The sequence below is a fragment of the Schistocerca cancellata genome, unplaced genomic scaffold (genome assembly GCF_023864275.1).
Source record: "Schistocerca cancellata isolate TAMUIC-IGC-003103 unplaced genomic scaffold, iqSchCanc2.1 HiC_scaffold_1104, whole genome shotgun sequence".
NCBI classification, from domain to species: Eukaryota; Metazoa; Arthropoda; class Insecta; order Orthoptera; family Acrididae; genus Schistocerca; species Schistocerca cancellata.
The window spans coordinates 1,852,496-1,877,254 of record NW_026047103.1 but is presented as its reverse complement, the minus strand read 5'-3'; positions in this window follow the sequence as shown (position 1 = coordinate 1,877,254).

Below are 24,759 nucleotides of genomic sequence, written 5' to 3'. Positions count from 1 at the left end.
GTACAAATGTTCTCCTTTTTACTCGCATTTTCTGGCTCCCTTTTATTCTTTAATAAAGTCTTTTCGCACGATTCCCATACCGAGTTATCTTTATCATATGACATATTAACTTTATTTTCATTTCTACATTCATCTACTACTGAAATCGGCCATCAGAAGTGTCCGATCCCGCCTCTTCTGTCTCTCTCTACGGCAGCCATCTTGTTCTGACGTCTGCCATTTGTGTCTGCTGCCAAGTGCAATGTACGCTGCTCCAGCAACCGCTGGCCCGAGCACGAACGGTCACTTGACTTTGCACTGGGAACGCCACTATGTATCACTCCGCGCCCGTCTGCTATAGGCGCGATCTTAACCTTCCTGCCCCATAGTTTACATCTTTCCTTCTCGAATCTAATATTTGGCATCTTTTCTTTGGGCCCAAAACCAGTTTCCGCGTGAATCCGGCCCGTAACACACGCGGTTTTTAGTTTTCCATTTCGTCTCTAGTTTGGGAATTCCGTGGTATGTATCCTCTGCCGCGCGTCGTATAATTTCCTCTACCTCTCGGACGACCTCTTTGAATCGCGTTTACACGAAATCTATCGTTTTCCTGTCGTTCAGCTTGGTCATTACTTTCTCGCGAATAATTATTGTTATTATGGGGACGGTACTCGCGATTTCTTCGCCAGTGATCTTCATCCTCTACCCTTTCCAAGAACGCAGAAAAACTTCTGTGTGTACTCCCAACATATCGTTTCGAATCCTCAGGCAGTTTCTGCCAAAGAACCCAAACGATCTCAGCTTCAGTTCTTCGAGCCTTCAAATGTATCAGTTTTCTGTACCATGATTCGCAGAATTCTTTCATGGTTTGCCTACCTCTGATGTCATACATCCTGGCCATTAGAAATTCACGCAACAACTGGTCTTGTTTTTGTTCTGACCAGTGTTCGTCAATAAATTTTTGTTTAAACGTTTCAAAATACATCTGGTTAGTATCCAGATTCAACCCCCATTTTTTGCTTCTCCCGTTAGTGCACTAATTACAACATTAATTTTTTCCTGATCAGACAAATATTCAGGAAAATTTCTTTCGCAATTCTTTACAAAGTCTAGGGGGTGCCATCCGTTATGCCTCTTTGCAGGGTCGAATTTCTCTTCGCCTTCTAATATTTTACTGAGAGGCATTCTTTCAGTAAAATGTGTAGGTCCGGTTTGTATTTTCCTTTCCAAGTCATACACTTTGCCTTGGATTTGTCAAGTGTTACGTTCACACTTCTTTTCGCAAGTAACAATCTGTTTGGTTAATTCTCTACTTGTTTCTGTTACAGATTGCTTAATTTGTGCAAATTCGATGTTACATTCTGTTTGTATTTCGGATTTAATACCGAATACCTTTTCATCCACTTTAGTACAGACTAAGGGTTCTATTTGATCTTGAATTTTAATTACTTCAGTGTCAAATCTTTCGTTAATGTCATCAATTTGTCTTTGTTCATTGGCAATATTACCATTGAAGACAGTAATTTCGCTATGAGGTTTTTAATTTCTTTACTCACAATGTCTACTTTTACATCAACCTTCTCAATCTGTTTGCTAAGATTCTTGCCCTGCTCTTGCATTTGTTTACTGATATCACTACCTAGTGCTGCGTTTTGCGATGCAATTTGCGTCTTCATACTGTCATTGATACTGTCATTTTGCGCTGTAACTTGTGCCTTAATATTGTCATTTTGTGCAGACAGTATTTTAAGCAAGTCAGTCAGATTTAGTGTCTTTTCGCTTTTAGATTCTACTGCCTTTTCGTGTTCAGATCCTACACCCCTTTCTGGTTTTGGTGATTCAAACATATCCCTCGATTCATCAGCATAGCCACTGTCTTCGACAACATCGCCTACATTGTCTTGCTTAGTACGCGCTACACACATAGCTTCGATCTGTTTATTAACGTCTGCGTGATAACGTACGTAATTTAACTCCCACGTCATGCCATCTGTTGGTGTGCTGCCTGAACTGCTCTCGGTTGCATTCTGCTCCCGCGTGTCTAGATTTATTTCTAATTTCCTGTCCATTTTAGCTATTATTAAGTACTGATACCTTTTATTTTTAATTTAACTGAACTTTCACTACTAGTTCTGTCAACTAATGTACAGGTTCGTGCCGCTAGACGTTTTATGTTCACTCAATGTTTGTAAAATGCTAACTACTTATAATTTTTTCCGTCTGTAGGTGCAAACTGAACAACGTCCTGTCACGCGGAGCCACGTATAACTATCCTGTCTGCTACTACTGTACCATAACCTCAATGCTAGAAACAGGTTGTGACATAAAACTATTTTGTAAAAGCAACTATGGCACAAAGCAACAGAGCAGTGTTACCCACTGAGAGGAATTTTGTTAAATTGACTGTGCTGTTCCTAACGGAGGTGGCTTATCGGAAATGAAAGTCAGAATTTCGTTAATATTGGAATAGCGACAAACAAAATTTTGCCTAGCTATACTGTTTATAGAATAAGGGAAACGGTCGCCAGCCTAATTAGGCAAGAGAAAGATTAACTTTCTCGTTTATGAAAGTAGGTATAAGTAACTATAATGGACAAACACAACCTAGACCTAGCCACACGCGAGTGCAATGAACTCTGACACACATATGTTTTAAGATTGAAGCTTAGAACTGGAGCAGCACAAACTATTTGCTAAATTATAAGAGATACCGAAACACCCTATTACTTTCAGGCTTACTTAAAGTGAATGGTCTTTATAACATTACTATTAACATACACTTCTAATACATAAGATACACAAACACTTAGCAAACATGAATATATATTGTTTCACAACTGCAGCTTTCTCACCTTTACTACAGCGAAACACAATGCTGACCAAATTACAAGAAATTGACTCACCTTTTAGAATTTTCTACAGACAATAATGTGATCATTTGCCTTATAAGCCTCAGTCTTAAGAACTTTTAATATTGAAGTTAGCAACAGCACTTCAAATAGCAGTTTTAATAGGAAAATTATTTTGAAAAATAATATTTACTTTAACTTACTCTATTGCCACATTAACTTTAACTTTCTTTTTACTAAGTTCAAGAGGCATTAATTAGCAAAACTCTGGTCATAAATGTTCTTTCAGTAGTGACACTCGGTAATTACTTTAGTTCAAACGGAAAGGAACCTGAGAGGTGTTATGATGAGGAGAAAATCAAGGTAGGTACATAAATTCAGATACAAATTACCTTATATTTCAGCACATTAGCACATCCATTAAGCTGATCCTTCACTGTACATCATTATAGTATTACGTTGCAATTATTGCGCAATGTGGTGGCAACTGCATGTTGGTAGGTGGAATTGTAGGCAGAATTACTGGACTCTGTCATTTCTTGGTGGCGATGATATATACAAACTCCAGAATAGTTCCAGCTATTTATCCATCCATCCGAGGCATTGGAAAGCGGCAGGAAAAGCCTCCCTCGGAACCATCACAATATGCATCGGTTACTTGGCAGTCCCCGACTCGTAGCTCGTCTCCGACTGCTGGCTCGTCCCTGACTGCTGGCTCGTCCCCGACTGACTATCAGTTCCACCTTTTCCACCTAGGCCAACCACAATTTGCGCGCGCTACACAGTTCCGTTCCCGAGGGGACCCACTACACCTTTTACATACAAATTAACTAAGAACCCTAAGTGAAGGTCAGCAGTTTATATAACAGCAAACAAATACATTAAATAAAACAGAACATATTCACATATTGACACTTCTACAAAAAATTATTCACACAAAATTACAATTATATACAGTAAGTTTTGTTCCCTCCAAATGGGACAAAGAATAAAAATTGCAGATACACTACTTTGCATAGAATCAAATCACGACATCAAAAGTTTGACAAAGAAAAGAGTACACAATTTTATGTTATCGATTCAAACATATATACAGAAGATCAACAATGTAACATTAAATAAAGCAAAATAAATCCATACAGCATAAGAGCTGTGGTGTTACAGAGTCCACCCAAGATCATCCTGCAGACATTTATTTAAGGATCTAGGGATATTCACAGTAGCTTCTCAGTATATATACTCTCTTATGAAATTTGTTATTAACAACCAAACCCAATTCAAAAGTAATAGCAGTGTGCATAACTACAATATTTGGGGAAAGGATGATCTTCTCTATTCAAGATTAAATCTAACTTTGGCACAGAAAGGGGTGAATTATACTGGCACTAAAGTCTTTGGTCACTTACCAAATAGTATCAAAAGTCTGTCAAAGCTAAGTATTATCGTTTACGTTTCTGTAATAAAACTCATCAATACGACAGTTGTTTGGACGTTAATAAAATTTTCTCGGGCTTCCAGCCGTGTCAGGTGGTGACCTAGCTCTCGTCAGTCATTGTCAAGCGATAAGAATGACTGCTGTGTCACCGTGGCCGCGTCGTTACTTAGCCACACTGCTGGCTGTGACGTCACTGGTGCTCTCTTCCTCGCCATATATGGTAATGTTTTCATCCCGCGTCCGTCGCGCCCGTTTTAACCTCGCGATGGCCGGGTCCCAGGCTGTGTGGAGCTGCAAACCGCCGTCCTTGTTGATGGTGTTTTCAGAGGTTTTTATTCCAATAGCTTCTTTTATGACGTTATCCGAAAATCCCTTCGTCCTCATAATGACAGACGTTTCGTCGAATAGAATTCGGTGTCCATTTTCTAAGGCGTGTTCTGCCACGGCTGATTTTTCTGGATAGCGTAGGCGTAAGCACCTGTCGTGTTCCTTCCGTCGTTGCTCCACAGTGCGTACTGTTTGGCCGACGTAGTAACAGCCACACTGACATGGTATCTTGTACACTCCAGGCGTTCTAAGCCCTAGATAGTCCTTTACAAGCCTCATAAGCTGTCGAAGTTTTGCTGGGGGCCTGAAAACCGATGAAATGTTATACCTCTTCAGCAGCCGGCTAATCTTTCCCGACACTGTACCAGTGAAAGGCAAAAACACAAGTTTCCATCATTCCTCTTCGGTGGTGTTCTCTTCTCTGTTGGTGTGTTACTGGGGTGTCACACCAGATATAGCCGGCCGCGGTTCTAGGCGCTCGGTCCGGAGCCGCGCGACTGCTACGGTCGCAGGTTCGAATCCTGCCTCGGGCATGGATGTGTGTGATGTCCTTAGGTTATTTAGGTTTAAGTAGTTCTAAGTTCTAGGGGACTGATGACCATAGATGTTAAGTCCCATAGTGCTCAGAGCCATTTGAACCAAGCCACACCAGATACAGCCTGTGACACCTGTCCGTCGCTGTACCCGTTTTCCCGGAAGACTTTTCGGAGGTGGGTCAGTTCTAGCGGCGGACTTTCAGCGTCTGAGACGACTTCAGCAGGAAGGACGATGGTATACAGTACGCCACGTTTTTGTACAGGATGGTGGTGACTGAGTGCGTACAGATATCGATCTGTGTGTTGTCTAGTGATACGGTAATCTGGTTTCCTAGACACCCCATATTTGACGACATGATATAAGGTATATGACTAATTTCAGGCGAACGAGTTCATAACTGAAACTTCCTGGCACATTAAAACTGTGTGCTGGACCGAGACTCGAACTCGGGACCTTTGCCTTTCGCGGGCAAGTGCTCTACCATCTGAGCTACGCAAGCACGACTCCCCCCCCGAGTTCGAGTCTCGGTCCGGCACACAGTTTTAATCCGCCAGGAAGTTTCATATCAGCGCACACTCAGCTGCAGAGTTGAAATCTCATTCTGGAAACATCATCCAGGCTGTGGCTAAGCCATGTCTCCGCAATATCTTTTCTTTCAGGAGTGCTAGTCCTGCAAGGTTCGCAAGAGAGCTTCTGTGTAGTTTGGAAGGTAGGAGACGAGGTACTGTCGGAAGTAAAGCTGTGAGGATGGGGCGTGAGTCGTGCTTGGGTACCTCAGATGGTAGAACACTTGCCCACGAAAGGCAAAGGTCCTGAGTTCCAGTCTCGGCCCGGCACACAGTTTTAATCTGCCAGGAAGTTTCATATCAACGCACACTCCGCTGCAGAGTGGAAATCTCATTCCGAGTTCTTATCCATCTGCCATATGGAATCTAAGCTTGAGTCCTGCAGACGTGAGAACGCACATGCCCTTGGTCGTGTTGACGAACGAACAGCCGTTGTCAAGCTTTGGATGTTTTTTAGTCAGCACGAGAGTGAATGTATGCTACTCTTAGGTTTGCCCGACTAACGCTTACACGTTTGCCGATTGTGTGATGCATTGTCAAGCTAGGTGCCCAGGTTGTATGTACATTGGACTCTACCAACTGAAACAGAAAACACAACAGAAATTCGCCGATATTAGTTTTTTAATGAAATGTACTCTGCCCAGATATAAAGTATTTCAGATGACTCTGACTAGAAACCTGGACAGTAACATCAAGAGTAAGGTACAGTCCTTCCGAGGACAGTATGAGGAAGTATGTTTTTGTATCAAGTCGCCCAATGTCTGACATGCCCATCACTGACCAGAGGGTGGTCGACTTGTGTGTTGAGATGTTGCTTTACGCTCTGAGCCCTGCCGCCCACTTAGCACGCCCGCTCGTGTGCTGAGGTGCGTATGCGAGCGGACGGGAACCTCGGTGTGCGGCGCGGTGACCGGCTGGCTCATTTCCTTTGAGGAGCTGCGCTTAATTTTCCGCCGGTTCTCCGCGGCGCCCGCCCCCCGCTGGAACCGCCCTCTACCGGCGGCGCCTGTTTCTGACAGCTGACAAGTTCTCCGCCCACACTGGCTGCCTACCTCTACAGTGGGGAACGTTCGAAATGCTGGCGCAACTGTTCTCGAGCGAAACGGTGCCTCGAAATGAGAAAGGGGTACACCTCGCTGAACTTGCGAGCTCCCTGTCCCTGTACAGATTCATAAGCAGCTCCCCGTTACCATCTCCCAAGAACAGCTACCAATTTACAGCTGTTCGATTTTGCAATAAACCACTTTACAGCATTTAACAGAAATAAACTGATCACGTCAACGTCATGCAAGCCATTAGGAATATAGCATTATTTCCCTTTGTATATACTTCTCAACTGGTTATACGATCGATTTACAAACGATAGAGCTCAGCAATAAGTCTTTTTCTGCTGGTTTTATTTGGCAAATGTAGATTTCGGCTAGTGTCTACCCATTATCAGTGCATTATTTTATACTATCAATGCATGTCATTTCCTGTGTAGCGGTGGAAGGGGTACCAAATTTGTTATAAAAGTAAATTACTCAACGGACAGTATTCTTCGGTACAGGTATTTCGTTCGTTTCAAGTACGTGTCGATTCGTGACGTCATCGTCCAGACACGAGTTGACTGTAATCTGAATCCGTTTTAGCAAACTAATAATTCCTCTCTGGCGATAAAATCTTATTGACAATTAAATAGCCGGCCGCAGTGGCCGAGCGGTTCTAGGCGCTTCAATCTGGAACGGCGCGACCGATACGGTCGCAGGTACGAATCCTGCCTCGAGCATGGATGTGTGTGATGTCCTTAGGTTAGTTAGGCTGAAGTAGTTCAACGAGGTTCATTCAAGTTCTAAGGCCTCCAATTTTTTTTTCTAATCAACTACTCACCCGAAATCGATGAAACTGGCGTTACTTCTCGACGTAATCACACTGCAGACGTACACTTTTTTCACAACGCTGACGCCATGATTCCATGGCAGCGGCGAAGGCTTCTTTAGGAGTCTGTTTTGACCACTGGAAAATCGCTGAGGCAATAGCAGCACGGCTGGTGAATGTGCGGCCACGGAGAGTGTCTTTCATTGTTGGAAAAAGCCAAAAGTCACTAGGAGCCAGGTCAGGTGAGTAGGGAGCATGAGGAATCACTTCAAAGTTGTTATCACGAAGAAACCGTTGCGTAACGTTAGCTCGATGTGCGTGTGCGTTGTCTTGGTGAAACAGCACACGCGCAGCCCTTCCAGGACGTTTTTGTTGCAGTGAAGGAAGGAATTTGTTCTTCAAAACATTTTCGTAGGATGTCCCTGTTACCGTATGCCCTTTGGAACGCAATGGGTAAGGATTACGCCCTCGCTGTCCCAGAACATGGACACCATCATTTTTTCAGTACTGGCGGTTACCCGAAATTTTTTTGGTGGCGGTGAATCTGTGTGCTTCCATTGAGCTGACTGGCGCTTTGTTTCTGGATTGAAAAATGGCATCCACGTCTCATCCATTGTCACAACCGACGAAAAGAAAGACCCATTCATGCTGTCGTTGCGCGTCAACATTGCTTGGCAACATGCCACACGGGCAGCCATGTGGTCGTTCGTCAGCATTCGTGGCACCCACCTGGATGACACTTTTCGCATTTTCAGGTCGTCATGCAGGATTGTGTGCACAGAACCCACAGATATGCCAACTCTGGAGGCGATCTGTTCAACAGTCATTCGGCGATCCCCCAAAACAATTCTCTCCACTTTCTCGATCATGTCGTCAGACCGGCTTGTGCGAGCCCGAGGTTGTTTCGGTTTGTTGTCACACGATGTTCTGCCTTCATTAAACTGTCGCACCCACGAACGCACTTTCGACACATCCATAACTCCATCACCACATGTCTCCTTCAACTGTCGATGAATTTCAATTGGTTTCACACCACGCAAATTCAGAAAACGAATGATTGCATGCTGTTCAAGTAAGGAAAACGTCTCCATTTTAAGTATTTAAAACAGTTCTCATTCTCGCCGCTGGCGGTAAAATTCCATCTGCTGTATGGTGCTGCCATCTCTGGGACGTATTGAAAATGAACGCAGCCTCATTTTAAAACAATGCGCATGTTTCTATCTCTTTCCAGTCCAGAGAAAAAAATCGGAGGCCTTAGAACGTGAATGCACCTCGTAAGTTCTAGGGGACTGATGACCTCAGCTGTTAAGTCCCATAGTCCTCACAGCCATTTGAACCATTCGAACAATTAAATACAAGTTCTTGAAGTTTATTCGGAATCGGAAATGTTTAATTAGTAATAACATGCCATAATTTGTTTAATTTTAAGCTGTTTTGAATTTTGTATACATACAAAAAGTGTGACTTTATGTGCGGCTTTTACTCTGAGACGAGTTATCACTTAAAAGTGCCAAAAGCGCACGTGTACAGTTCGCTGACCTAAGTGGTGAATTTTATTTTGTGATCTTGACCCGAATGGAGAGTAAATCGCGTTTCATCCAAACTTTATGTGAGATAGACACATCAGGCTATTACAAAAGAGTCGTTTACCTATTAGGGAAAATTGAAACCTGCGCGCTAGGTTTGAAATACGTTACACGCCAGTGCGTGATCGAGCTGTCCAGTAAATCGCGTGCGATAGTTGCAAATGCGTTTGGACTTAATGCACGAAGTTGGAAATTAACTTTTGAGACAAGTGCTGATTTTGACAAAAATGAACCGAAAGTTTATTCAGTATATCGAGGTCCAGCTTTAATTGAGACACGTATCACCTTGTTGATTACGTTGCGTAGCAACAATGTAAAGCAGCTTAATTAATTCATTAGAACGATTTGCGACGTAGTAAGGCCCGTTACACATAGCTTGCTGACCGCATGAGAGTATGACAGTGTTTTTATTTCCATAAATGCCAATAAACCGACAGTTTAAAAAGTTAAATTATTATTTCTCGTGTAACTTCAGTGATTGTCCTACACCACTACGGAACTTGTATCCTGTCTCTTCACAAGAGTTCTCAATAAGCCGGGATAAACAAGAAGAAGAACACTAAAGAAGAGGCATCGGTATACCGTGTTGTTTGGGCGTATGTCTCAGTTGTTTCAAGACTCGAAAGCACTGTGACAGACACCCGAACAACAGGAAACTGACATGCATTGACGGTTATACGATGTCTAACATCTTTGTAGTTTCTGCAAATATTTCCATTTTCTTTTTTTCTTTTTGCTCAGCTGTTCGTTTCGGTGTTGCAAAAAACATTATGCAGTATAGATTTAAAAGACATATATTAATTACGCGAACGGTACATACGCTAGTAAGGACCAAGAATTCTTTCCCCTTCTACTTGCTTTTCCAAAGATTGTACGATGTGTAACATGTTTATAGTTTCTGCAATCTTTTAGACACATCTTTCCTTTTCAGTACCGCATATGAAAGGCTTATTTCAATACTGGCAAAATTCCACTTTTTTTTTCATCTTGAGATACAGAGTCGTAAAGTTAAATGAGCCCTGAAAACTTTGCAGCTGAGATACCAGAAATATTCAAGCATATGGCTTCTTGCTAGAGATGAACCTTTCCTTCTGTTTGTTTGGATCATTAATTTCAGAAGCATTATAGGCAGAAAAGTGGAGGTAATGGACTTGTACCACTATCGAAATAAGCCCTTCATATACTAATGTTGAACGTATCAGATGTAACACTCTTCCATTATGTAGTAAGGATTATAAAATAACTTCTTTCAAATTCTGTTGTGCCAATTTTCGTAATCTATTGATACAAATGACATCTTTTAACGACTATTGTGTCAAATTTTGTAATCTGTTGCTGCAGATGACTTCTTCGGACTGTATTGTGCCATATTTCGTAATCTATTGCTACAAATTACTTCTTTTACTGTCTGTTTGTTTCTTATATGTCTGTTTTGCCATACGATAAATAAATACTTCTTTTAAAGATTGTTGTGCCAAATTTGGTAATCTATTGCTACGATTAGCTTTTTACAGCAATTATCTGCAGCATCACATTCGAAATGTATTCAGTGTCTGGTTTCCTTATGGCATACCTATCAAACTGTCTACGTCTGCATCTACATATACACTACGCAGTTCACCATACGATGCGTGATGGAGGGTACCTTGTACCACTGCTAGTCATTACTTTTCCTGTTCCATTCGCAACTGGAGAGAGGGAAAAACGACACACACAAAAATTTTCTGCATACGTACGGTTTCAGATACTGCTACGTGTTTTATACTGTAACTTGTACAGTAGACTCTAAACGTTTTTCCATTTCCATCGTCTCTTCGTGTTTTTTAACATAGCTTTTTTATTCCTTTATTCATACAATTTCTTATGTGGGCATTCAGTTCTGCTATACGCTGATATACTTTCTGTCAGGGTGACTTCGTGACAAATTGGGTACATGACAAACCAGGCGTGGTTAGGTTTTATAGCTGTACATGGATCATGTCCTTAAGAATTCAACACTGCGTAAAGTGTGCGGTAATTTGAGCCTCTAAACAACATGGAAATACAGAGTGTTACGAAAAGGTACGGCCAAACTTTCAGGAAACATTCCTCACACACAAAGAAAGAAAATATGTTATGTGGACATGTCTCCGGAAACGCTTACTTGCCACGTTAGAGCTCATTTTATTACTTCTCTTCAAATCACATTAATCATGGAATGGAAACACACAGCAACAGAACGTACCAGCGTGACTTCAAACACTTTGTTACAGGAAATGTTCAAAATGTCCTCCGTTAGTGAGGATACACGCATCCACCCTCCATCGCATGGAATCCCTGATGCGCTGATGCAGCCCTGGAGAATGGCGTATTGTATCACAGCCGTCCACAATACGAGCACGAAGAGTCTGTACATTTGGTACCGGGGTTGCGTAGACAAGAGCTTTCAAATGCCCACATAAATGAAAGTCAAGCGGGTTGAGGTCAGGAGAGCGTGGTGGCCATAGAATTGGTCCGCCTCTACCAATCCATCGGTCACCGGATCTGTTGTTGAGAAGCGTACGAGCACTTCGACTGAAATGTGCAGGAGCTCCATCGTGCATGAACCACATGTTGTGTCGTACTTGTAAAGGCACATGTTCTAGCAGCACAGGTAGAGTATCCGTATGAAATCATATCGTGCTGCATTGAGCGTAGGTGGAAGAACATGGGACCCAATCAAGACATCACCAACAATGCCTGCCCAAACGTTCACAGATGTCAGCAGAAGCACCGAAGTAAACATTACCTGCCTTCAATTGGGCCAACTGGCGGTGAATCGAGGAAGTACAGTACATACTGACGAAACTAAAATGAGCTCTAACATGGAAATTAAGCGTTTCCGGACACATGTCCACACAACATCTTTTCTTTATTTGTGTATGAGGAATGTTTCCTGAAAGTTTGGCGGTACCTTTTTGTAACACCCTGTGTATTTTAAATAGACTGCTACCTTTAAAATACCAATATCTGCAAGGAAATATAAACGTAATGGATAGTTCAATAATCAATAATAAAAAATAACTTTTGTAGTGGGGAACTTTATGAGTATAATGTAATCCGCAGAGCATCAATATCTCCTGACTGTGAACTCTTTGTGAAACCAAGCTGCCGCAATATCTCTGCAGCATGTTTCGATTACAAAAACAAACAGTGTAAGTGACTATTTGACTGTGTGCGCTACTGTGTGTAATGCATGAGGCACAATACTGGTAAGTGGAAAAACCAAAATACTATCCCTAATAACAGCATGTAAAAATTCTCGAAATGCATTATGCTAATCCAAAGAAAGTAAATATCTAATGTAGTTTTTCGTTATTTAAATCACTAATGCTAAAGAAAGATCGCGTATTTGCGGCGCTGTGTAAAATCAGATTCAGTGGCAATAGGAAATGAAAGAATTAACAACATGTAAGTGAAAATCGTAACTTTAACGTGAAATAAAAATAAAATAATATCAAAAGTAAAACAGCCTGTTCGAAAGGGCATATCTGCTATACCACAATCTGCTTGTGTGTAAAATCCAATCCGTAGTGCTCCACTCCATCCACCGAAACTTCCTTTGCTCGACCTTGATACACCGTTCACAAGATGATCAGGAAGTTGTTATCCATGGCTGTTCCACTGTAGCAGGGCAGCCACCCTGGGGCCTTATATTGAGTGAAGAATGTTACTCTGACGTTGTGCTTTATGTTTCGGTTGGTCCTAGGCGTGGTCATAAGACTTCCTAAGAACACACACTTCCTCACTCCCTTCAACTCATTAGCGCCTCTTGGCAGAAGGCGTTCTCCAAGTAGGTGAGATGTGCTGATGCATTATTCTCCTGAAAGGCAAAATAGTTTTTTAAACGTTTATCATAGGTCTGACCAATACTTGGTACTGTACAGTCCTTAAATTACTGTCTGTACCTATGAGATGCATAATTCAGAACACTAAAAACAATTGTCAGTGAAATTGTATGCGAAATTTGCAATATTAAAAGTTCATGAAAAATTACATTGCTAAAGACAGAGGAGAGAGATGATGTGTGTTAATCGCACGTTTAGGGCATCTGCATTGGAGAAGACCGGTCTACTGAGGTGATGGAATAAGAAATCTATATCGATATGGAAGAAACAGTGGATCCAGTATTAGAATCACAAGTGGTCCGAACTTTCGAGGACTTCCATTCCCTTTGTTCGAATGGATATAATACGTAAAAGTTTCATTTACATTGATGGTTCTGTGCACACAGATGTCTGGTTGGCTACTGTTGCGTAGTGAACTAATACTGTGAAAGAATGTACGCGAGTATGTGAATACAGCTCAATTCCGCTGTACGGCTGTGAGAAATCCAGGTAAAGTAAAACAACAAACATCGTTCCAGAACACAACATTCGTCGTCAACAAGAAGATAGCAGGTGCATATGTTTTAAGTATTCAGACCAACCGACATGCTCTCGTTGTGTGGGCAGCTTCATCCCACCCCAGAGACCGTGGCATCATGGCACGTGACGTTCAGTGGCAACAATGCATACAATTTTTAATGTCTATTGTTCTAGGTCTCTCAGATAAGAATGCTCTGCAGTTGATATTTAGACAGATTTCTACTAGTATAAAGCAGGAAGAGGGCAGTGTCTGGTGCTTCAATTACTGAACACTTTTTTGGAATAAGATTGTGTTATGGAATTAGAAGTAAGTATAATCTTCCGTTGCTATGTATCACATTTTTGCTTGATTATAATTATGAAGGCGCTGAAATTTATAATATAGGTTAGCCACAACATGCAATTTATTGTTACGATTCCTAATGCAGTTATGCACATATGTTAAGTCAATATAATGATTCCACAGTTTTCTTGTACACGACATTCTGGCTATTATATAGAAGGAGAAAGAAGATGCAATATTTGTTGAGCTCCAGCAGCTAATGTGAAATATGCTGAAGATTCTTGTGTGGACCATGCGGGTGAAAGACAATCTTCGACCAAGACAACTTCAGGCTCGTGCAGAAGCGGTTTTGATGAACAAAAACCAGTTAGGTGGCGAACTTGTCACTGACTGCTCTCACGATGATAAACCAGAAAATGTCAATTCGGATGAAACAAAAAAGCGACATCTTCAAAACTACAGTCAGACTTTTGAGAAAAGACAGGATCTCCAATGTGATAACGGTGTATTTTTTGAAAATAGAAGTTTTGTCACCAATTCAGTGCTTTAAAATGTTTTGTAATGATGAAGTAATTCAATTTTTCTTCACTTTATCAACAAAATGTAGTTTGTTCAAGAACTGTCCACATCCTAAAATAAGACATTGAAGAGACAGGAGTTCTAATTCTTTTGGCTTGTAAAGCATCAGATAAAGCAGAAGACTTACTATTTCAATCCGCTAAATAAGCACTTATTAAAAGATCAATTACAAACTTAACATTGCCGGGCACTAATACCCCTCACTCAATTTTCCCTTATTAAGAAAACAGAATTACTGACAAGCTTCATAAATTCAAACTCCCATATAGAATTTCCCTCAAATTACATACAATGAAAACAGTTACCAATAAAGGGTGACTTAATGACACTTCAACACTAGTACCAAACTAAGATCCAATTACATAACATGGTAGAACCACTTACATAAAAAAAAACTACAGCAGAAACACTAATCCTTAAAGATGAATGTTCTTCACGTGCTCAGACGTGTTAATAAAAGACTGCTAGAAAGAGCTGCACAAGGAACTTAGCAGATGCTATGCAATTTAAAGTTTAGCCAGTTGCCATTCGCTAATATTTAAGGAAACGGATTGGTATAACAGGTTACATAAAACATATATTTATATATGTACCAGCTTGTGGGGCGGCGGGTGGAAATATTGTAGATATAAATGTAGAATGTAATGTAGAAGAGATGCATTTCCCGGCCGATGCACCATATGTGGGGCGGCGGGTAGGATTATTTGTCATAAAATGTTCATATTATTTATTTAATGCTGCTGTTTGCCGTTCTCAACACTGGCTCACTAACCACAATATTGGCAACCAGAAAGTGATTAGCGAAACGTGAAGCCTGTAATTAGAATTCCTAGTGTACACTTCATCTGAGAAATAAATTTATAGCTACAGCTTACAGCTCTGAGAAATTAGGAGATTGTCTGGGATTCATAATCAAAAACGATTCTCTCTAAAAGTTCACTATATTCTGAAAGTCACAGACCAAAAAAAGAATCTGCACAATCAGACTACCAGAGCAGTTCAGAGTCTAATGCGCTGATGCAACTATAACTTTTCAAATTAAATGTTTAAATGAATGCTCGTCATAATTTGATGATAATGTTCATCAAGCGCTATGCTAAAATGTCTGTTCCGCGACGGCACGTGAAAACACGACATACGCAAACTGAAGATAGATCATTAAAGACATCCCAGAATTAACACTTCACTCGAAAACGATTTCATGGTTCCGCGTATCACGAGTAATTTATTACGGCATCCGAGGCTGTTTATAGCAATGATGCCAACGCGACGCGACTCCCGGCACAGGTGGTGCACTAATCAGCATCTGGAGAGAACTGGGGCCTTCTTTTCTCGCGCAGCGTTCTTATATATAAAGCCGCGGTGCGGATAGCTAAGGGAACGCCTGATCAAATCCGCTCTCCCGACTAGCCGTTGGGCTAGTAATGCACCACTTTAAGTTATCGAATAAATCATTGCTTCCTTTGATGATGGCCGATGAAGCTCTCAATTTGATTGTGCAATCAGCACACAAGTAAGTAATCATAATAAAAGCCTAACGTGGCTAAGGCAAATATTTTGGGCGAGAGAATTAATTTAATTACACTACATGCAGTAGACGAGCTCTGAACTTGCCCTTTGTAGATACGCTATCGCTATAGTTTTATAGTTATTCAGTTGAAACTTCTCACATTTTTATGATTATAGCGGATCTCCCTTCTACTTAAATTTAAACATCCTAGCCTTATTTATTCGCCTACTTAATCTATCTTGCTTCCTTAATTTCTAAGACAAAAACCAGAAAATCATGAATTTCAACCAAAATTTTAATTTGTGAGATCCAGAATACTGTTTCTACTAAATTATTAAGAAAAAGGAATCCAAATATAAATTTTTAAGTTTCTAGCTCTTTTCTGTTGCGCCAATGATTTTTACAGAAAAAACGTCCAAATTTCGAAAATGGTTAAAGTTATTGAACTGATATTCAACACATATTGATTTAGTATTATTCCTGACAAGCGTTTTAGGTTATTTACTCGATTTTCAAAGTATTGCGCAACATTTATGTCGTTAAGAGTTAGTTGCAGTGGACTGGCTGGCATACAATGGAAAGACTGATGTGAATTTTATACGGCGTGAGTAGGCTGCTTCCCTACATCACCCTCTACTTAATTTTTTTAATGTAAATGGAAAAAAATTAATTACAAAAAGGGAAGCAAGAGTACAGCTTAACTCCCTATGAAAAATTAAAATTTAAATGTAAACATATAGAAATATTAAAAGAAAACTTATTACCTGCTTCAAGTATTTAAATTGCTGGCATGTTCACTGCCTCATAAGCAACATTATCACTCAAAATTTAAGCAAAATCTATGAAACACTTTGGCATACATATTGCCTTAGACAAACAAACACATAAAATATGTAAAACAATGAAAATCTTAAATCCGTTAAATACATTTTAACATACACAAATTCAAAGAAAATAACACAGTTACTCATGATACATAAACAGATAATTACATCTTAGCAGTCTTTTCTAAACCTGAAAGAAAATTTCACAAATCATGACAATTTCAGTTTTACACACGTGGTTGTAGCCTCTTTGGCTGGCGTTCCACACTTCCATTCACAAGGGTAGAGGAGGGGAAGTTGCTATGGTGTGCGTCCTTCACGTTCACTCGAAATTACATGGGGAAAGGGGAGGGGTCACTGTGAGTTGTGTCCCAGTCACTCTACGCTTTCACGCAGCTACCGGGCTGCCATTATCTGGTTTGTCCTGTAGAACAAACAAAAAGAGTTCCTCAGACTCTGCTCACTTAATATCTAAGGGTGGGTCACAATGTAATGGGGATATATACATTTTATCTTTCAATATGTTACTGGAACAAAGTTAACAGAACTTTTTCAATTTTACTCTCGCAGTTACTTAACTGTCATAAAATCGATAAACAAATGGCTCAAAACGCCGTTATTCACGTACTAGAGATAAATTTATGCTGAAGGCACACACTCATAAACCCTATTTAATTTCAATTTATATTTCTGGGCGGGAACACTGAACCAATGCTCGGTACATTCCTGATAAGTCTGTATTTGTTTACTTAGGTGCCTCATCTTTGATTACCTTATTCTTAGAGATAGTATGAGTATATTTGATTAGTATTTGTCTTCTCAGCTTCTTTGTAAATGTGAGTAATTTGTGGAAATTGTACAGTTCTGAGTGTTCAAAACACACTACGTTTATTTGACTACTAAATCCACTTATTGGTCCTCTGCTGCTGTGTCAGTTCCACATCTGCAATTATGTACTTACTTCATCGAAGTGTATTTATGCTGAGCTACAAATAATGTTTCACGTCTGTCATTATGTTACTCAGTTATGTTGCTAGTGTATGTACTTATTTAACACTCACTCTATTAACATTTAACGCTTAGGGTAGCACATTTATTTCATATCTATAGTGTATTGCAGCTGATCATTTTGCTCACGTGGCAATCCATTTCCACTTGATTGAATGCTGAAACCACTGGTAGTCTCTCTCGACCTACCACTAAAGTGTATTAAGTAATTATGGACGAGCGTAATGCTAAATTCCTTAAAGCTATAGGACACCATGAGCTGCTCTGTCTCACCTACCATAAGGGTACCTATGGTCGCATTCACGCCTCCAACTCATAACCTCAATACGTGTAGGTGTGTTCTGTCACACACTACACCAAATAACGGCCAGCTCCAACCTTATAAATATTTCAAGGACGTGTCCTTCACGTCTCAACCACAAACACTGTTAAATTCTATTACACTGCCATTCCTTGCTACACAAGGTGAGTTCATTTTTACAACTTATCTGCATATTTTTCATAACACTAAGCAATCTCTTTTACTATTAATTAGTTAGCTCTACAGCATAGAATAGGTTTCACTGACACTTCAGATCCTGCTTGTACACGAATTTGTATATCTTTTAAATTACTGTTGGTGGACCATGTCCAATAAAACAACTTTGTACTTATAATATTACCAGGGTTCTATACCTACTTGTTACTCAAATACCTTTGTATCTTAATTACGTCATACTTCTCTATTGTATATGTCACTTTTAGGTTTGTCACATTAGGTATTTTCTTTTTCACTGATCGGTGGATAGAATGGTTACAGAACTCATGGCTTAATAGCCATGACGGAAAATTTTTGTATTCCAAAGAGGGAGTCGAAACTTTGGTAGACAGAAAAAATAAAGAATGAGTGAGATCTGAAATGGGAAAGAAGATCTCACACTGCGGGGACTGCACAGCTGCCACACTGTGTAGAGGTTACAGAACAACCTCCTACCTACAGAATTCATTCACTACCTATGAACTTCTTTAGGTCGATAACGTTCCTGAGACCTAATAGCTTTTCACTCTTAGGGTATTCTAGCCTATATGCATTGGCATGTGGTTTTCCTATGATCCTGAAAGGTCCTTGGTATACGAACATGAATTTCTTTGTTTCTGCATTTATTTTCTTTGATTTTTCCTTGGTTTTGACAAGGACTAACTGACCTATTTCAAAACTGGTGGGAACAACTTTTGCGTCATGACGCTTCTTCCTTTCCAATGCTCTTTTTCTTATATTTGCCCTAGCCCTTAACTTCTTTTCGCCTGTGGATATTTGCGTTAGAATAGAGAATTCTACCATATCTGCAACCACATTGTGCGGTTCTTGAACAAACATCAATTCGCAAGGCACAAAACCAGTTGCATCATGCCTTAAGTTGTTAATTACATTCTCAAAATACTTCATGCGCTCTGCCCAACTTGAGTGTTTCCGAGCACAATAAGTCCTTCGAAGCCTATTCAATTCTCTCATAATACCTTCAGTCATATTTCCTTGGGGGAAATACGCAGATACTTTAAGATGTTTCACTCCCGCCTTATGCAGACATTCTTTAAATCTATCAGAAGTAAATTGAGGCCCATTGTCTGACAGCAAATTCTTCGGAACGCCAACGTTCACGAAGAAATCTTTTTCCAAGTTTTCTACCAACGTTTTTGCATTTGCTCTTTTAATTGGGTATAGCTTAACATATTTACTAAATCCATCCACAACAACAAAAACATGGGTGCATCCACCTCTCGAAGCAGGAAGAGGGCCAAACAAATCACAAACCAGTAATTCTAGCGTTTCAGTTACTCTACTGAATGCATATCCCTTTGTATTCTGGTGTTAGCAGCACGGAGTTTATGGCACACTACACAAGGTGCTAGACGCTTGGCAACACGGCGGTACATGTTGTCAAACACAACTTGCTCTTTTAATTTTGCAATGCACTTATTTGCACCATAGTGCCCATACCTCAGGTGTACATAGTCGATTAGTAAGTCTACATGTTGTGAGGAAAAGCACAGCTTCCACTCTGAAACACCTACCTTTTTCCTCCTAAACAGAATACCTTTATGCAGACAGTAGTATTGCGAAACCTTATGATAGTTCGCATCACCCAAATAGCTCTTTACTAATTTCAGCTTGTCATCTGCATTCTGCTCACGTCTCAAGTTCTTAATCACCCTCTTTAATGCACTTTCTTCCTTTACTTCGGGCAATGCAAACATTCGAACTTCATTTAGGTCTGTTGCTGTAATTCCCGCGTCATCACAGAGCTCCGCACTTCTAGATAACCCATCAGCTACCAGATTGTCTTTCCCTTGAATATATCTAACCACAAGGTCAAACTGCTGGAGATACAATGACCATCTTACCAAACGAGCATTCCTCAACTTACAGGTTTTCAAAAAGGTCAACGCCTTATGGTCAGTGTAAACAATTATCTTGTGAGCTAATAGATACTGCTCAAATTTTTGTACCCCAAATACAATTGCCAATGCTTCCAGTTCTGAGATGCCATAATTTCTCTCTGCTGCCTGTAAAGATCGACTTGCGAAAGCTATAGTCTTGGCACTTCTTGTTCGTTCTCTATTTCTACTTGGAATACCTCCACAGCTATACCATAGCCACTAGCATCAACAGACATACAGAATGGTTTTTTAAAATCAGGATGATGTAAAATAGGACTATTCATTAAAGACTGCTTAAGCACCTCAAACGCCTGTTGACATTCTGCTGTCCAAACCCAAGGGCTATTCTTTTTCAGCAGGAGGTGAAGACAGGGCGCAATAAAAGCCTGATCACTAATAAAACGCCTATAGAAGCCGAAAAGACCGAACATCGATCTCAACTGCTTCTTGTTTCTGGGGGCCTCAAATTTTTCAATGACTGCTAGCTTGCCTGGGTCAGGCAGAATACCTTTTCCACTTATCATATATCCCAAGAAACCTATTTCATCTTTAACGCACTCTGTCTTTTCAATCTTTAGTTTCATGCCACCTCTCTCAATAGCCTCTAACACTTCCTCTAGTAAAACTATGTGTTCTTCCCAGGTAGGAGTTGCTGTTAACAGATCATCTATGTAGACTGTGATACTGTGATTTTATTAATTAAGGCTGGTCCTAAAACATGGCACATCACACGTACGAAGGCACAAACAGAGAAATTATGTCCGAAAGGTACCACACGGTATTGGTAACAAACTCCTTCGTACAAGAAAGCTGTGTACTTTCTTGAACTTTCTGCCAGTAGCAAATTCCAATATCCACACGTGATGTCCATAGAAGTTAAGAATTTTACTCCCCGGAACTTTTGCAATAACTTGTCCATGTTCTGCGGTCTATAACTTTCCCTAACCACTATTTCATTTAACCAACGAGAGGATTATTGTACTCACTGACCGCTTTTTCAATCACACCCCACTCTAGCATTCTCTGTATCCCCTTTCGAACCGCCTCCTTCCTAGCTACATGTATTTGGTATGGCTTCCTGAAAAACACTTGGCCAGGTTTCACCATTAATTGACATTCATAACCTTTCACCACGACAGGTCGATTTGAAAATACCTTATGAAGCCTTTTTAAAACCTGTCTCAGTTCTTCCTTCTGACTATAGCTGAAATTTTATCGATTTCCTGCAATTTAGCTTCTATTTTGTCCAAAATAATTGCTTCTTCTTCTTCTGCTGTGTTTAGCTTACTTTTACTAAGATTAACACCTTCGTCCCAATATCTCCTATTATTCAGAACTCGTATAGGCAGCTCCCAAGTTTCGTCATTAGTTACTACATGTTTATCAATAAAATGTACCGTAATTACTCCGGTTATCGGCAAGACCAATTTTAACTGGCTTCTTTCAAAGTCAACAACACTCTGATATTTCGACAAGAAATCTATGCCAATTAAAACCTCAATACTGAGATTGTTTACAATGAAGCATGGATGATCAATTAAATTACCATTAATGTTAAAGGACAGCAAAGCTTCTTGTTTTACCGTTTTTGACACCTTGACAGTAGCATCAATTAATTCTTAGTCCTGATACCCTTATTATTGTAAACTTGTCTTTACCAGGTAATGCATCAAAGAAGGACTGAGATATCGCACTCACCTCACTTCCACTGTCTAAGAGACAACGTACATTGATACCCAACATATTCACTATTATTATAGGGTGGCTTATTCTAGTTTGTACAGGTGGTTCCTCAAACTCATCCAATAGTTCCTTTTGGATTTGTCTCCAACTAAAGTGATCGACATCTGTCTTCATTACATTTAGCTCAAAGTGTGTAGGGGTTTCCTGAATTACATTTTCAGCTGCCTTTTCCAGTCGGTCTATTAATTTCAAATCGAAACACCGCACGACTTCATTACATTCAGTTTGCTGAACATGACCCAAATTACTGTAGTCTGAGCGATTCTGCGCCTCCAGACTGGGCATAATATTAGTTACAGCTAAACCACTTTCACTATTATCGTCGGGTTCGTTCTCAAGTGACAACTGGTCACAGCTACTGGGTTCATCGACCCCCAACAGGCTATCCTCTACATTCTCACTTACCTCCTGTCCTAAATCTATTAGTACAGTATCAACATCCTGCACAGGCACTTTAGATAAGAGCACATCATCCTCATCGTAAATATAAGCATGGATTTCTTCTGCTTCTTCACCTGACAATTCAGTATTTTGTAGCTCTTCCCTACCGTTACACTGCTGCGCCTTCTCTTTCTCTTCCCACTTAGAAAGCGTCTCTAACACGGTATCTATGAAATACTGTGAGTGATCTAATATTTCTGCTGTATCCTTAGATGCTACCGACCCTTCATCCACATGTTCAGACTGAGTTTTCTGATCTGTCTTACCAATTACTGTAATTACTGGCTTAGGAAAAGCAGCCGCCTGGTGAGCGCCAGTGTCCTCATAGACGGGAACTGTTTTCCTGCCTCGGCCTACTACTGTTTCCTTTATTTCCATTGTAGTTAACTGGCAAAGCATTGCTTTCCGCACTGTTGTTTACCTGCATAATTTTAATCGGAACAAAATCACTATCATTTGGATGCCACTGTTGGTTCTGATAATTATTTCTCCAATTCCTACCTCTCTTAGGATGGCGAATACCTACTGTTCTGATGTTTACATTGCCATTCTGCTCGTTCTTAAAATAACTACTATTGTTATTACCATTTATGTTATTACGTGCTTGCTCCTCCTTGGCAGCAAAACGCTCTACACGTTCCAAATACTCAATGAAACGATCAAGATTGTCTCTAGGGGCAGATATAATTCTAGTTTGCCAATACCATGGCAGTTTGGCTTCAAGACATAGTATTATCATTTCAGGTTTTTGTTTTTCCGTCAAGTGTGACAAACGTGAGATCCATGACCTGGCAAACTCTTTAATAGATTCCTTGCCTTCATTGAAGCGTTTTCCACTACAAAATTCTCTCAAAACTTCATTTTGCTTATTACTAGACCAATACTCATTAATGAAAGCTGTTTTAAATTCCGCTAATGTTTTACACTTCAACATAACATCAGCTGACCAACGCATGGCGTCACCTGCTAAATGGCTTCTAAGAAATGAGATTTTCTCTCGTTCAGTCCAAGTTGGTTAAATCACATATTCAAAATCGTTCCAGAAATCTAGCGGGCTCGAATCCTGCCTCGGGCATGGATGTGTGTGATGTCCTTAGGTTAGTTAAGTTTATGTAGTTCTAAGTTCTAGGGGACTGATGACCTCAGATGTTTAGTCCCATAGTGCTCAGAGCCATTTGAACCATTTGTAATGTTTAGTGGTGGCGAAACGAAACTATCGGCTTCTGTTTATTAGGATAATTTTTGGAAATGTGGTTCATCTGTAAAGAAGATCGCATGAAAGATGCTTTCCCTCTCTGAATTTGCATGTGGAACAGGAAAGGTGATGGTACAGGGTATCCTCCGCCATGCACCGCACGGTGGCTTGCGGAATATGTATGTAGATGTAGAGGTAACGAAACAATCCAGCATTCTTTTTAAATAATTTAGAGACGCTGCAGAGGATCCAAGCTGTGCTGACCAAATAACAAATGAGCGTCTCCCCTCCAGAATGTCTGTCCATTGTTTGATTGGGCTGTTTATTCTGTAGACATTGTTGCTGACATATGAGCTACAATAGGACCTATACGTACTTCCTTTGTCCTAAGCGTCTTGAAAGTCGGCTCGGCTTGATAACAACGTGTAAGTACTCCTCGTGCTAGACGTGTCCTCTTCATCTAACTTGGTCCGTATGATTTTCTTACTAAGTACTTTTCGTCGTTTTTGTCGGTCTTTCTTTGTGTCCCTGCGTGTTCAAGGATTATATACCTCTCTGAAGTAGGCCAGAAGCTGTATAAGCGATATATAGCAGACTTGTAACTGTCGTTCACTGCAGATTGCTTGCCTTACGGTTTCCGAGGGTAATAACAATAATAATAATTATTATTATAATAACACTAATATAACTCCATATAATTACTGACCGAACTTAGAAAATCAAAATGCTGTTATAATCTACTTATTACTACTTCAGTCAGAGGAAAAAAATGATGAGTCGTATTAATGTTAAAAGCGACGTGCACAACTTGAGACAGCCCAACTCAAGGTGCACAAATTAACGAAACCATATCCATCCTATGTTTGAGTGTTGAGAGCATTTAGTGGCTTCCAGAAGAAATTAAAACGTGATTTTAAACCTATTCGAAACTTTTTCCTACTGCCCCACCCCCTTCACTCACACACACATAACAACGAAAGCATAAATCTTTACCACTTAACCTAAGTATTGCCGTTCATGCAGTAAAATTTCTGCATCTCTTCACGATGTTTTAATTTATTACTTCTTTACTCATCATCATTTTCTTGCGGCCTTGTTACCGTTGCAAAACGGGGTCGGCCTTGTCACTATTGATTGGGCAGTGTTAGTTGCAGAAGGAGGCCGGATGCCCTTTCTGCGGCCGCTCAGAACCCCCCTGGACAGAATTAGTGTACCCCAGCTGACTGCGTCTAGTGTA